Below are 12,825 nucleotides of genomic sequence, written 5' to 3' on the forward strand. Positions count from 1 at the left end.
AAATGTTAGGTGTGAAGCCAAATAAGACACTTACCCACACGTATTTTCTGCAAGGCATGTGTTACCAGAGGCTTTCTTTGCTATTTTGTGTACAATAAGGGGGTCAGTATATTTTCATACAAATGCTTCATATAATGCAACCATGGGGTTTTCTTTCCTTAATGACCATCCCTTACCACCAATCTAAATGTGCTTATATAGTGTTTATAGTTCATAGTGGGGAGAGCATCTTGCTCTTCTGCTACATTGGTCCAGGCCAGGCTCGAACCCGAAATCAGGAGCGAGCGAGAGCCTCCTCAGCTCGGCTCCTGTCTCTTTAACTTCCGGCAATTCCCCCCTCCCTCCCCTTTCCTTCCTCCGCGTCTATTTTTAGCTCGCCTCTTGATGGTAGCATCCATTTCTTTCCTTCTTGCCCCCCCTTTTTCCCTCCCTCCACTTCAATGGTACTTTCTACACTGGGGAAGGTCAGCCGACTGAGCATGCCCGAACGTTGCTCGGCGGCTCCAAGGGGCCGGGATGCGCGCTCGCCTAATCCCATTCAACTAGGAGAGGGCCGTGGCGCACGCGCTCGCTCGCTCTGACTGGCTGCTGTGGGGCTGAGCTGAGCTGAGCTGAGCTGGGCTGAGCGAGCGGCTGCGCCGGCTTGCGCGAGGAAGCAGTCAAGCGGACGAACGCGCCCCCCCTCCCTCCTCGCTCATCACCGCCGCCGGCGCCCTCCTCGGCACAAGTAAGTTTTTCCTCGGCTTTCTTACTGTCTCCCCTCCGGCTTCCTCGCAGTCCCTGGAGTCGCAGGGGCGGGGCGGGGAAGGGGGTGTCCGTAGGCTATTACCCCACCTCCCTCCCCCCAAAGCTCCAGGCGTTTCAGCGGAAGCTGGAAAGGCGGCAAGCGGGGAGCTGTCCGCTCCACGGGGCTAGAGACAAAAGCCAGGGACCCGTCGCGCGCGCCGCTCCGGTTTCCTAACCCGGGATAGTTTCCTCAGCTTGGAGAGTCTTCTCGGAGGAGGCTCGCTGGCTGCCGTATCGCCATGTTCTGGGCTTTTAAAGCTCGCCTCTTGATGGTAGCCTCCATTTCCCTCCCTCCGCTATAGGCTGGAGGGCTTACTAATATTTCGTTGACGGCGCGGGGCTCCGGCTCTCCGTGCGTCTGGCGTGCCGAATTACTTCTAACCTAGATTTTCGGATCTCCGGCCACTTTGCTGATTTTTCTGTTCATCTGAGCGCAAGGGAAGAAGCGAAGGTCGGTTGGGGTGGGGTGGGGATGAGGTAACGGGGACATAGGATAGGTTTTGGTGTGTTTTTTTTTTTTTTTTTTTGCGGGGCTGACAGAAAAGGTTAAATAACCGGCCGGGGCCGGGCAGAGAAGGGAGGTGGAACGGCTGGGGCTTTGCGCTTCAAAAGAGCTGCTGGGCAATTCCCCCGCGAGAGTGTCCGGCGTGGAAAGGGGGTCGGTTCTGAAGGGAAAGAAGGCTCCCCCTCCACCCCGTCCCCCGCTCCATCCAACGGCAGTTGCGAGTTGGCTTTCCCGACTTCTCGCCAGCGGCTCGGCGACTGAGGACAGCGCTCGGAGTTTACGCCAGGGACCCGGGCTGAGCGGATTAACGGGGCCGGCCGCTTGCGCAAGCCGCAGTACCCGAAGCCCTATAAAAGCCTCCGACTCCTGACCCATTTTTGGAAAAACAAACAAACAGAAAAAAAACAAACAATTTCGTTCGCTCGGAAGGTGGGGGTGGAGGGGACGTTGGCTTCCTTCCCTGCATGAAATGCACCAGCTGAGATCCAGGGCCGGATGGAGTAGTAAGGAGTATAAGACCTTTGACTTAGGACAGCCATGTCCTAAGTAAGGGTTAAGGTTGGGAGTCCGGCTGGGATAGCACAGCTTCTGTGCCAGAAGGGAGGGGAGAGGAGAGGGAGCTTTAGATTGGGATCGATGGGGTCACTGTCTCTCTACCTTGCCAACCCCTGCCGCTTGTCGGGCTGGTGGCCAGCTGGTGTTGTCTGGAAAGCCTTGTGGCACTAGAGCTCCAGCCGGATATCTTCCTCTCCCGCAGCGCATCCATGCTTTGCATCCTTGGGGAAATATCAGCTGGTCACCAGCCCGACAAGAGGGGTTGACTCTTTTCCCCACCATTCTACCTTCAACCTTCAAGATCCAGTCCTCTCAGGAAGAAAGGAAGCTGTGCCTTAGATACCTGCAGCATAAATTTGTGGTGTCTTCAGCCTGGTTTCTCTTGGTTCTTTCTGCAGGTGCCAGAATAATGCTGTTTTTGCCAAAGCTCGGTGCCCTCTTGGACAATTGGTCTCTCTCATAGTGCAGGCTCTGGAAATATGCATAGCTGGTGCGAAAACAGTGTTGACAGTGTTATGGTGCCAGAGCTGTCATAACTGAAGACTTTCACAGTGTTAATGCACCCAGGCTTTAAAAGTAGTAAACTCCAGGAGTCAACCATGATGCTGCCTATGCCAGCCGAGATGTTAGGTTAAACAGTACTTTGCATTCAAATTAAATGACACAATTATACACAGAGGAAGGGGAGAAAGCAGAATGAGTTACTGATAGAAATGGAATTCAGACTTGATTTCTTCAAGATTGAGGACTGAAAAGCATCTTATAAGTTGGCTGGGAAAATGTTAAAGTAAACTTAATCCTTCTTCTTGCTTGCCAGTTTGACTTACTGGTGTATAACTGGTATAAACAGTAAAGAATGCATAACAAATGGATTTTTTAAATATGATTTTGAGCAGAGCTATAAGATGGTAGCACTGAGGAAAACATCTGTACACACCCCCTATATTAAATATACCGCCTTTCTAAATTGCTAAAAAAAATCTATAGAAACTAAATTTTGATTTTTGCTAAGCTGCAGTTGAATCAGAAAGAGAATCAGAGACCTGAAAATGATATTTTTTGATTAAAAAGATATAAATAAAACAACTGTTTTACTTTTGATATATTTAGATTGTCCTTTTGAACCAACGTAGCTGTCTCCTTAAGACAAAAATTAATGAAAACTAATACTGTTTAGTTATTTATAGTTAACCATTTGTAAATGATTGGGAAATGGAAAAAAATGTTTCTTTTTCAAAACTTTGGATTGAGGAAAAGGCCAGAATGGAAGGATCAGCTTTGTAAAGCTTCTAATTGGTTCTAATTAGTTTAATAAGTTCACATAGGATTCATTAAATTGCTTATTTTTGTGACTACTAGCTTATTGTGATGGCTTTTGTGAATCATCATAATGTTTTGGGTTCATTTTTCTTTAAATTTTAGTGTCAATGAACAGAATGTGTCATGTTTCTGTCACAAGCGAAACTGATAGCTGTAATACCTCAGTGAAGTGATGTTCTGATAGGATGATAGAGGTTCAGATGCAACCCAATAATGTCTCTAAATTGTGCTTTGGCGTTTTTTCCTGTAGATGTGACTGACTGCCAAGCAGCAGTGAAAGCGCACTCCAAGATAAGTACTATAATGTATTTCTGTGCTGTTCACTCTCTGATTCCCTAGAAGGGCCTTGCTTAATTGGTGCCTTCCAGATGTTGATATGATATACCCCAGAGGTTCTAATCTGCCCATAGGCAATGTCTATGTATTTGAAGAGCTTCAAGTTAAAAAAATGCTTATATGTTCGAAAGTTGTTCCAGAATACGTTACTGCTTCCTGAAATTTAGAATGTTAGATGGACATCTAGCCTACTCCAGATGCTTTTGACTACAGTTCCCTCAGTCCTAGTTGGCTCTGGAAGCTAGGGCTGACATCTGAAAAACTAGACTGAGAAAGAAAGAGGACATTTTCATCTTTTCTTAATTGGAAAATGTTTTATGGCTGTAGTGACTCAATCAGATCAATGACTGCGTGAAGCAAGAATTTTTAGAAAATATACTCGGACATTTATTTATTTTTAATGTGTTTAACAGCTCAGAGTTTCTATAAATGCACTTTTAAATAACTTTGGTTATTATGAATTATGGAATTTGAGACCTTCAAAGACCCATATTATTTAGAAGTTATACACAGTATGCATGAGCACAGACACACACAAGGAGTGTGTGTGATGTGTTAGGTGCTGATTACGTGTGAAAGTTGACTGCAGGATGCGTGCAGCTCATAAATGTCCTCCCACTCAAAGCAAGTCTTATTCCAAGGGTTCTGCTTATATGAATTTGCTGAAAGTTTTAAACTTCCATTTGCTTGAAATTATTGCATCAAGGGATTTCCCTACAGTATGTTTTTAAAGACAGAATTTCAGGCATATTGCCCATCTACAACTATACAAGTAGTCCTTGACTTACAACAGTTCATTTAGTGACTGTTCAAAGTTACAACGGCACTGAAAAAAATGACTTACAACCGTTTTTCACAGTTACTCTGGAGCATCCTCACGGTCATGTGATCAAAATTCAAATGTTTGGCAATTGGTTCATATTTATGACCTTTGTGGTTCATAGTTATGACCTTTATGACCTATGAGATCCTCTTTTGTGATCTTTCGACAAGCAAAGTCAATGGGGAAGGCAGATTCATTTAACAACTTACTAACTTATCAACTGCAGTGATTCACTTAACAATTGAGGCAAGAAAGGTCATACGATGAGTCAAAATTTACTTAACAATTGTCTCATTTAACAACAGAAATTTTGAGTTCAATTGTTGTCATAAGTTGAGGACTACCTATATATTACTAAATGGAAGCTTCTAGTAATGGATTTTTTTTAAAAAAGGAACTGAGTTTACATGCTTCTGTCTCTCTCACACACATCCTTTCCTTGGGATATGGCGACATATTCTAGATAGAAATAAAATAAACTTCAGAAGTCTTAGTACTTCTGGAACAAATACTCAAGAACTGTATGTAAAATAAACCTAGGTCAAATGGAGCTGGTATGAAAATTGTAGAGAACCAGTTTCCTGCATCTAAGGCATCAGCCTAGACTGAAGAAGACCATGAGTTCTAGTCCTGCCTTAGGCATGAAGCCAGCTGATTGATCTTGGGCCAGTCACTTTCTCTCAGCCCTAGGAGGGAGGCAAGGGCAAACAACTTCTAAAAAACTTTGCCAAGAAATCTACAGGGATTAATGTCAGCAATTTCTGAGAGCCAACAGTGACTTGAAATAAATAAATAATAAAATAAGAAGATAAAAGTGCCTCATAATTACACACCCACCCACCCACTTGCATATTTCTGTGTTTTTTATATTTGTCCATATGCAAGTTCCTCTACTTGTCTGTCCCTTTGCTGATCAGTGTTTTTCTCAACACATGTTTTTAGATCTAGATCTCCTGTAACTTCCTTCAGATATCTTATGCCTCAAGTAGTCACCTTATGCATTTATTAAAATTATTTATTTGTTGTCAGATGTCAGATGCAATTATAGTTTTGGGTCATGACATCAGATAGCTGATACATCAGATGCAAATACAAATGCCATTCATGTAAATGCCATCATTTGTTCCTCTTTCAAACTCCCATGGTTTTGTACCAGCCTCTCATTTTCAAAAACCATTAGACTTGGTCACCCTAATAAAAGGGAGAAACTGGAACCATTTATTTAAAAGCATAATCCTGTGTTCTTGTTTTCTGTCTAGATTCTAGGTTAAAGTGAACCTGCCTCCATCAAAAACAAATGGTAGCAGCTAAATTAACGACTTTTAAATATATGTCATCTTGGAGAACACTTGTGTCCCAACATAGTGCAACTCAGAAACAAGAATGATAAAGTGAATTCTAGAAGGAAATCTTTCTTGTTTTTTTTAAATATATATATTTGTGACAGACTCTCTGCTGTCCATCTTTTGCCATTTTGTTACCTATCCATCAAACTGGAAACTGATTGTGCTCTTTGTTTTTATCCATCAAGACTCATATATTTGAACAAGATGAAAAATCAAGAACTATACATATTTCAGTTAGGTATCTGTAATGCTATTTCTGGGGATAAATAGAGAATCTTGGAAACAGAACAATGTTTCCCAACCTTAGCACCTTTAAGATATGTGGACTTCAACTCCAGGATTCCTCATCCTGTGATGGCTGGGGAATTCTGGGAATTGAAATCCACACATCTTAACATTGCCAAGATTGACAAACACTGAGTTAGAATATTGTTTCACCTTTGTTTATTTTGGCAGATTACTTTGAATTATTTGAAACATTTCTTCCCAGGTTTCTTGGTTTAGAAAATGAGCTATCCTGAAAAGCTGCCTAAAGGCTTGCCTTCAACCTATTGCTTATTTAGGTCTTCTCTTCATTCTTTTCCAAGATTCCTCACAATTCCTCACTCTTTGAATGATTGGGTTTAAGCTGGTTTATCCATAGTATCAATTCCAAGATAGAACTTTGAAATATCCAATTTACATTGTGATGTCATCCATTAATTCCTGGCCTTTATCTAATTTTTCATTCCCCAAGGAACCTTTCTTCTTATCCCATGTCTGTTATATTTTCTTTGGTGAGGATTAGGAAGAATTTGTTTTCTGTTAGGTATCAATTCTTGCAAATCTTTTTTGTTTTTGCTGAGATATAATCAAAACTATTTTAGTGATACAAGTTCAGTGTCTACCACAACTCTTCTGGCTAAGACTTGTGATTGTATGTCACATCAATCTGATACATACATTATTGTTATTTTTTCTCTACTCTTAAAAGATAGGGAAAATCTTTGGAAATCGACAGTTTTCTAATTACTGTAAGTTAATTTTCAAAAATTTTTATTTGGTGGATAAAGACCTAAAATGCAGAACTGGGTAACTTTTTCATGACTGAAAGTCACATCTAACAATTCTAGAAGATGGAAGGCAAGATCTGACATAAAGTAAATTGGGGCTGAAATCCAGGGGCTGAAACAGGATTTTCATTGTTTTCCTAGACTTTTGGAAATAGACTCTCCTGCTTGAGCCGGAGGTTGGTCTAGATGACCTCCCTTCCAACTCTGTTGTTCTATGTTTAGCAATTTCTGGCTTCTCTATTAGTCTAATTTAAACAAAAGTTTTTTGCAATATCACTGCTCCAGTAAGCCGGTGGGTGGGTAAGATTGCTTTTTATTGATGTGAGTTGTTGCCTCATTCTAGCTCAGTTTTGTGTGGGGGGGGGGGGGGGGGGGATTGGGGTTTGGATTCTTGATTAAAGCATCTATTTTTTTTTTTTCTGGTCTCTTTCTCTCTTTCCCATTCCACACACATCATCAACATCCTGTTTCTTTATCTTTGCACAGGTATTTCGAACTATTTCTGTCTTATCACTTTTTAATCACGAGTAGAGATATGGGTGAAGCACCTGGCTGCAAAAATTGCCATTATGCTATCATTTCATCATCACAACTTTTATGTGTCTTTTCAGTGTAAATGATGATCAATGTCTTTGAAGCCAGGAAGCTGGGAACTGAACTGCTCATTTTTATTTTATTTTTGCAAATTAAATACAATATATGGATAGAGAACATTGAAAATGTATGCTATTCGAACTTTTGTCATTTTTCAAGATGTAAAAGGATTTACTAACTAGCTAAGTATATATTTGTTAAGCAAATGTATATAGCTGCCTCTACCAAAAGAAATACTGGAGCAGGGGAAAAATTTTTTTTGTTTTCTTAAGTGAATGACCTCAGTGTTTTTCTATTCCTATAACTTTTAATAAATACCTTCTTCTTGGTAGGAGTTTAAAAAAAATCTGTCTTCATATTACATTTATGTCTGCTTAGGGTCTGCTTTATTATAAAATCAAATTTATCCCTATAGGTATGCCTGCAGTTATAAATCTTTCGTGGACAAAGAAGTGCTGACATTTGCAATGATATGAACTAGAGTTTTATAGTTTGGAGCCATACCATGCAGAATTCAAACATATATTGTTCTGCTTTATATTATTAATGACTGTGGGGAATCCTATAGGATATGGCGATATGTGGATGTTCTTGTGTGCATGTTCTTTGAGTCAGTTTTTGATTTCTGATGATTGACATCCTGAACAAATCCCTGCACTTTTCTTGACAGGGTTGTTTTGGGAGTGGTTTGCCATTGCCTATTTCCTAGGTTTGAGAGAAACTGAACTTGTCCCTAAGGTTGGACTAGAATTCACAGTCTCTCAGTTTCTGGCCTTGTGCCTTAACCACTACATCAAATTGGTTCTGATATGGTGATGCTGTATACAAGTGAACATATAAACACCTTTTACTTCTTTCTTCCATAAGTATATTTTGGGTTGGCATATATAGAATACTGAAGCTTCTGACAACATTTTAATTTAAAGTGGAAGGTGCACCTCTCAGTGAGAGATAAATCAAGAATATGGAAGAGCTAAGGAAGAAGTCAAGAAAAGCAAGGGTATCTATATGTCTCTCAAGATAATGGAAATAGAAATAGATATTCATTGTAGTAAATATACAAATTCTGCCGAAATATAACTTGCTGTCATCATCATCATCATCATCATCTTTTAACAACTCCATAATTCCTTGTGGATTCTGGGCAAATGAATGGAGACAGCAGAGTGTTTTAATGGCCGGCTGCCCTTCCTGATGCCAAATGTGGAGTTTTGTTCAGCAGATATATTCTCAGGGTGCCCAGAGAGAAAAATATCTGCTTCTACCTAGGATCGAACTCACAGCCTCCTGATTGTGAGGTGAGAGCTCCACCTCTAGGCCACCGCACCACTCAAATCATAACTTGCTGTAACATAGGAGAAATACTGAATATAATCCTCAAATGAACCCCATCAATAATGCTAATATGAGAAGAAAAAATTAGATGATCAACATTTTTGAATATTCTTTTCCCCAAATATACATTATTAAAGTCAGGAACAGAAATTGGCATTTTTTTAAAACTAACAAAGAAATAGGATTGTGAATACATTCTGTATCTTTAATATTATGAAATAAATGTTAATTTCTTCTGAATAGGTTGTGTTATTTGTGCACCACACTTGGGTAATAGATTTTAATGTGCAGATGTTGTCATTACAAATTTAATTCACCCACTTGCTTATCCTTATAACTGAATCCCAAGCACATTGTGCATTAATTTTAGAGGAAATGGCAAGATCTGTACTGTTGACATGAACACATTCCCAGATGGTTGATATATGAACGATTGATGTGGCTGCAGTAATTAAGATCAGTTTAAGCTGTTTTTAAATCCCATATTATAGAATCAAATGTATGGAGTGAGTCAGTATAACCAGGGCAAAAAAGAAAAGCAATTATTGCATTCAATCTCACCACTAATCTGTGTATGTGTATGTGTGTGTATATACATACATATATATGTTTTCTTAAGTTTTCGCGGGTACTTACATGTATGGCCTTCAGCTTTGTTCGGGTATTTTCCCACGTCATAGTAGTGGTGCTTTTAAAGTTGTAGCAACGTTTCAGCAGAATCTCATCTGCCATCATCAGGCTTCTGTATTGTGTCCGTCTGTGAGTCAGACTTTTACAGTGAGTACAGACTTTTACCAATCAAGATACAAAAAGAGCCAAAAAACAGACAGAAGATATTAGAGACACCAATCAAGCAGAACACAGCAAACTCCGAGGAGACCCAGAAGATGAACAGACCCATGGAACAGCTGTCCTGCCCTACATAAGAGGCACTACAGACAAAATTAGTAAGATACTATACAGACACCACATCAAGACTGCCTTCAAAACAGACAGAAAAATAGCAGCCATCCTCAAAAACCCCAAAGACAAAATTGACCTGGAAAACCAAGGCATATACGAAGTCCCCTGTGCATCATGCCCGGCCACATACATTGGACAGACCAATAGAAGAATAAGCACCCGCCTGGATGAACACAAAAATGCAGTCAAAAAGCTGGAACACACTTCCTCACTAGTCCAACACATGGAAGCCATAGGTCATAGCATCAACTTCAATGGCACCAAAACCCTAGCCACTATAGAAAACCCTAGCCACAGAATCATCAGAGAAGCCATAGAGATTGAAAAAAGACCTGAAAGCATGAATAGAAGAGATGATTCCACCAGGCTGTCAATCATTTGGAAGCCTGCACTCACAAACAAAAAAATCTCCACACCACAAGCCAGGCAAATACCTGGGCACAAACAGATCCCCCCGATACCTCCAGCTCAAACACATCCCAACCAGGCACCCAGATGAAACCCAGCTTCCTAACTAATGATAGCTGTCCATTTACCCGAAGCCAAGCTGCACTAAAGGCCTCCAATAAAGTAACACAATGCTGCCAGCCAATCAAGATACAAAAAGAGCCAAAAAACAGACAGAAGATATTAGAGACACCAATCAAGCAGAACACAGCAAACTCCGAGACCAATAAACACAGACAAGACTCCCAACCAATCAGGATGAAGAAAAAACCATTCTGGCACAGCAATAGGCTGCCCCAAATTTAAATCTGAAACCACTGTAAAAGTCTGACTCACAGACGGACACAATACAGAAGCCTGATGATGGCAAATGAGATTCTGCTGAAACGTTGCTACAACTTTAAAAGCACCACTACTATGACGTGGGAAAATACCCGAACAAAGCTGAAGGCCATACATACATACATACATACATACATACATATATATATATCTTTGATTATTCGGGTTTTCTCGCTGTGCGTAAAATTGGAAGTATCTAGGCAACGTTTCGATGAAGTCTCATCATCTTCAGGCTTGTGTCTTCGGCTCTGTGCTTCTCTAGAGTGATGTGCTAGTGGGGGTGTGACTTGATTGGGTGGGGGCTTGGCTGTGTTCTGATTGGGTGGGGGTGTCAAGTCACACCCCCACTAGCAGTTAAAAGGAAGAAGCAGCTGCAAGCTCACATCACTCTGAGAAGCACAGAGCCGAAGACACAAGCCTGAAGATGATGAATGAGATTTCATCGAAATGTTGCCTAGATACTTCCAATCTTACGGGAGAAAACCCAATAACCAAAGATCCACATACAAATACCCACGAAAACCTCAGAAAACAAATATATATATGTATGTATGTATGTATGTATGTATGTGTGTGTGTGTGTATATATGTATGTATGTATGTATGTATGTATGTATATGAGATGTATAGAGAATATTCAGCAGAAACTTGAGGTATTTCCCGCCATAGTTGTGCTTTAGGTTAGCAAGCGTTTCAGCAGATTTATCTGCCATCATCAGGCTTCTGTATAGAAGATATAATACAGAAGCCTGATGATGGCAGATGAGATTCTGCTGAAACGTTGCTACAACTTTAAAAGCACAACTACTATGACGTGGGAAAATACCCGAACAAAGCCGAACACCATACATGTAAGTACCCAAACTTAAGAAAACATATATATATATATATATATATACTATATATATATATATATATTATATATATATATATATATAAATGATTATGTATTTATTACCCTTTGACACCATTCAGCTCCAACTGACTCTGTGTGGTTTGGCATATTTGCACATTTTCTTTTCTCTCTACAGCATAATAATAAAATTAAATACCAGGATGCAGGCAAGGCAAATCACTTCTGAAAAACCTTACCTAAGAATTCCAGAAATTAGTTCAGGCATCTCCAGGAATCAAAGTAACAATAACCCCGACTCGAAGGCATCACCATCACCATCCTCATCAGGGTATAGATTACAATAAACCAGTCAATACCTGACAAAGAAGAAACAGTGCAGATGCGGGACAATCCAAAGAAATATAAGAAATTGCACCTTGGATACAGATAAAAAGGAGTTGAAAGAATTTGTAATAACTAGAGAAACGGTAAAGAAAGGGTCAAGATCAAGAATTTGTCAGCAGCAGGTGAAGATGAACTGCATCTGATTGGTCTCCACCCACTCATTGCCATCACATACTGCAAGGAGGTGAAACTGAAAATAGGTTAACATCTGACAAAAACTACCTGATAATGAGAGATCTAACAAAAGAGGCAGCAGCATGCTGAGAATGTGATCAGGAAAATATTATAGAGTGTGCATAGACTAGACTAACTAGACATAGAATAGACTAACGCTTGCAAATTGAGGAGAAAGAGCAAACTGAATATTATATGATATGGGATTTATTTTATCAATGGTTAAATAACAAAAATGGAAGTTAGAAACAGGGAAACAAAAGATTAGTGAAATAAAGAAGATACAGTATGTTAAGAGAGATGAGCAAATATGATTAGTATGTTGAATATTATTTTAATATTGTAGAATTAATACTAATTAATGAATAATGCTGTAAATTTTGATTATTATTTTACAAATATATTTTACTGCTAATTGATCTTGTAGCTGATGCAGTCCAACATCACCTAGTTGGAAACAAGCTCTTTCTACCTGGGCAGAAAGGAAACTGCCCAATCAGTAGAGGAACAAAAGTCAGCTCCTAATTGATAAGATGATTTTGGAAAACTGCAAGAGAAGGAAGACCAACTTGAATGTAGCTTGGATTGATTACAAGAGGGCATTTGATTCCGTGCTACATGGTTAATCAAGGGCCTAAAAATAATAGAAGAAACATGCTGGGTATCCTTCAAGCTGGCAACATCATGTACATTGAAATCAAGAAAATTAATAGGGAATACATCATAAAAGTGAAGATCTAAAAGTTCTCAGTAGTGGAGAACTTTCCTATCTTACCATCAAGATGTTATTTAAATAATGACTCATTTGAATAAAGTAAAAAAAAAATCAGCTTTGTTTATCAAAATCCAGGTGTTATGCACTTTATTCCAGATTGCGTATAAATATCTCCATAAGGACTTGGCAAAAGAATCACTGACAGCCAGTTTTAAAGGCCTTTTTTAGTGAAATAAAATTTTTGCTTAGTTCATAAGCAAGAAGCAAACCAATAAATCGTGGGGTTGCTATG

The 12,825-nt window shown here is 39.8% G+C and overlaps 1 protein-coding gene across 9 annotated transcripts in view; it reads left to right on the forward strand.

Moving 5' to 3' along the window:
• The first annotated feature begins 312 nt into the window (after nucleotides 1-312).
• The window catches only part of OXR1 (oxidation resistance 1), a 247,443-nt gene continuing 234,930 nt past the window's right edge, over nucleotides 313-12,825 (forward strand). For 2 of the 9 annotated variants that reach the window (XM_087962100.1, XM_087962097.1), the window contains exon 1: nucleotides 535-727. The gene's annotated coding sequence lies outside the window, so the exon portion shown is untranslated. Of the gene's footprint in view, nucleotides 728-1,114; nucleotides 1,238-3,416; nucleotides 3,462-12,825 lie in introns of those variants that run through there. The other 7 variants (XM_087962092.1, XM_087962095.1, XM_087962091.1 and 4 more) reach the window with 6 other exon arrangements.

This window comes from Notechis scutatus, chromosome 3, assembly GCF_049901735.1.
Source record: "Notechis scutatus isolate UNSWTSFEM ecotype Mainland chromosome 3, rNotScu1.2, whole genome shotgun sequence".
Lineage (NCBI taxonomy): Eukaryota > Metazoa > Chordata > Lepidosauria > Squamata > Elapidae > Notechis > Notechis scutatus.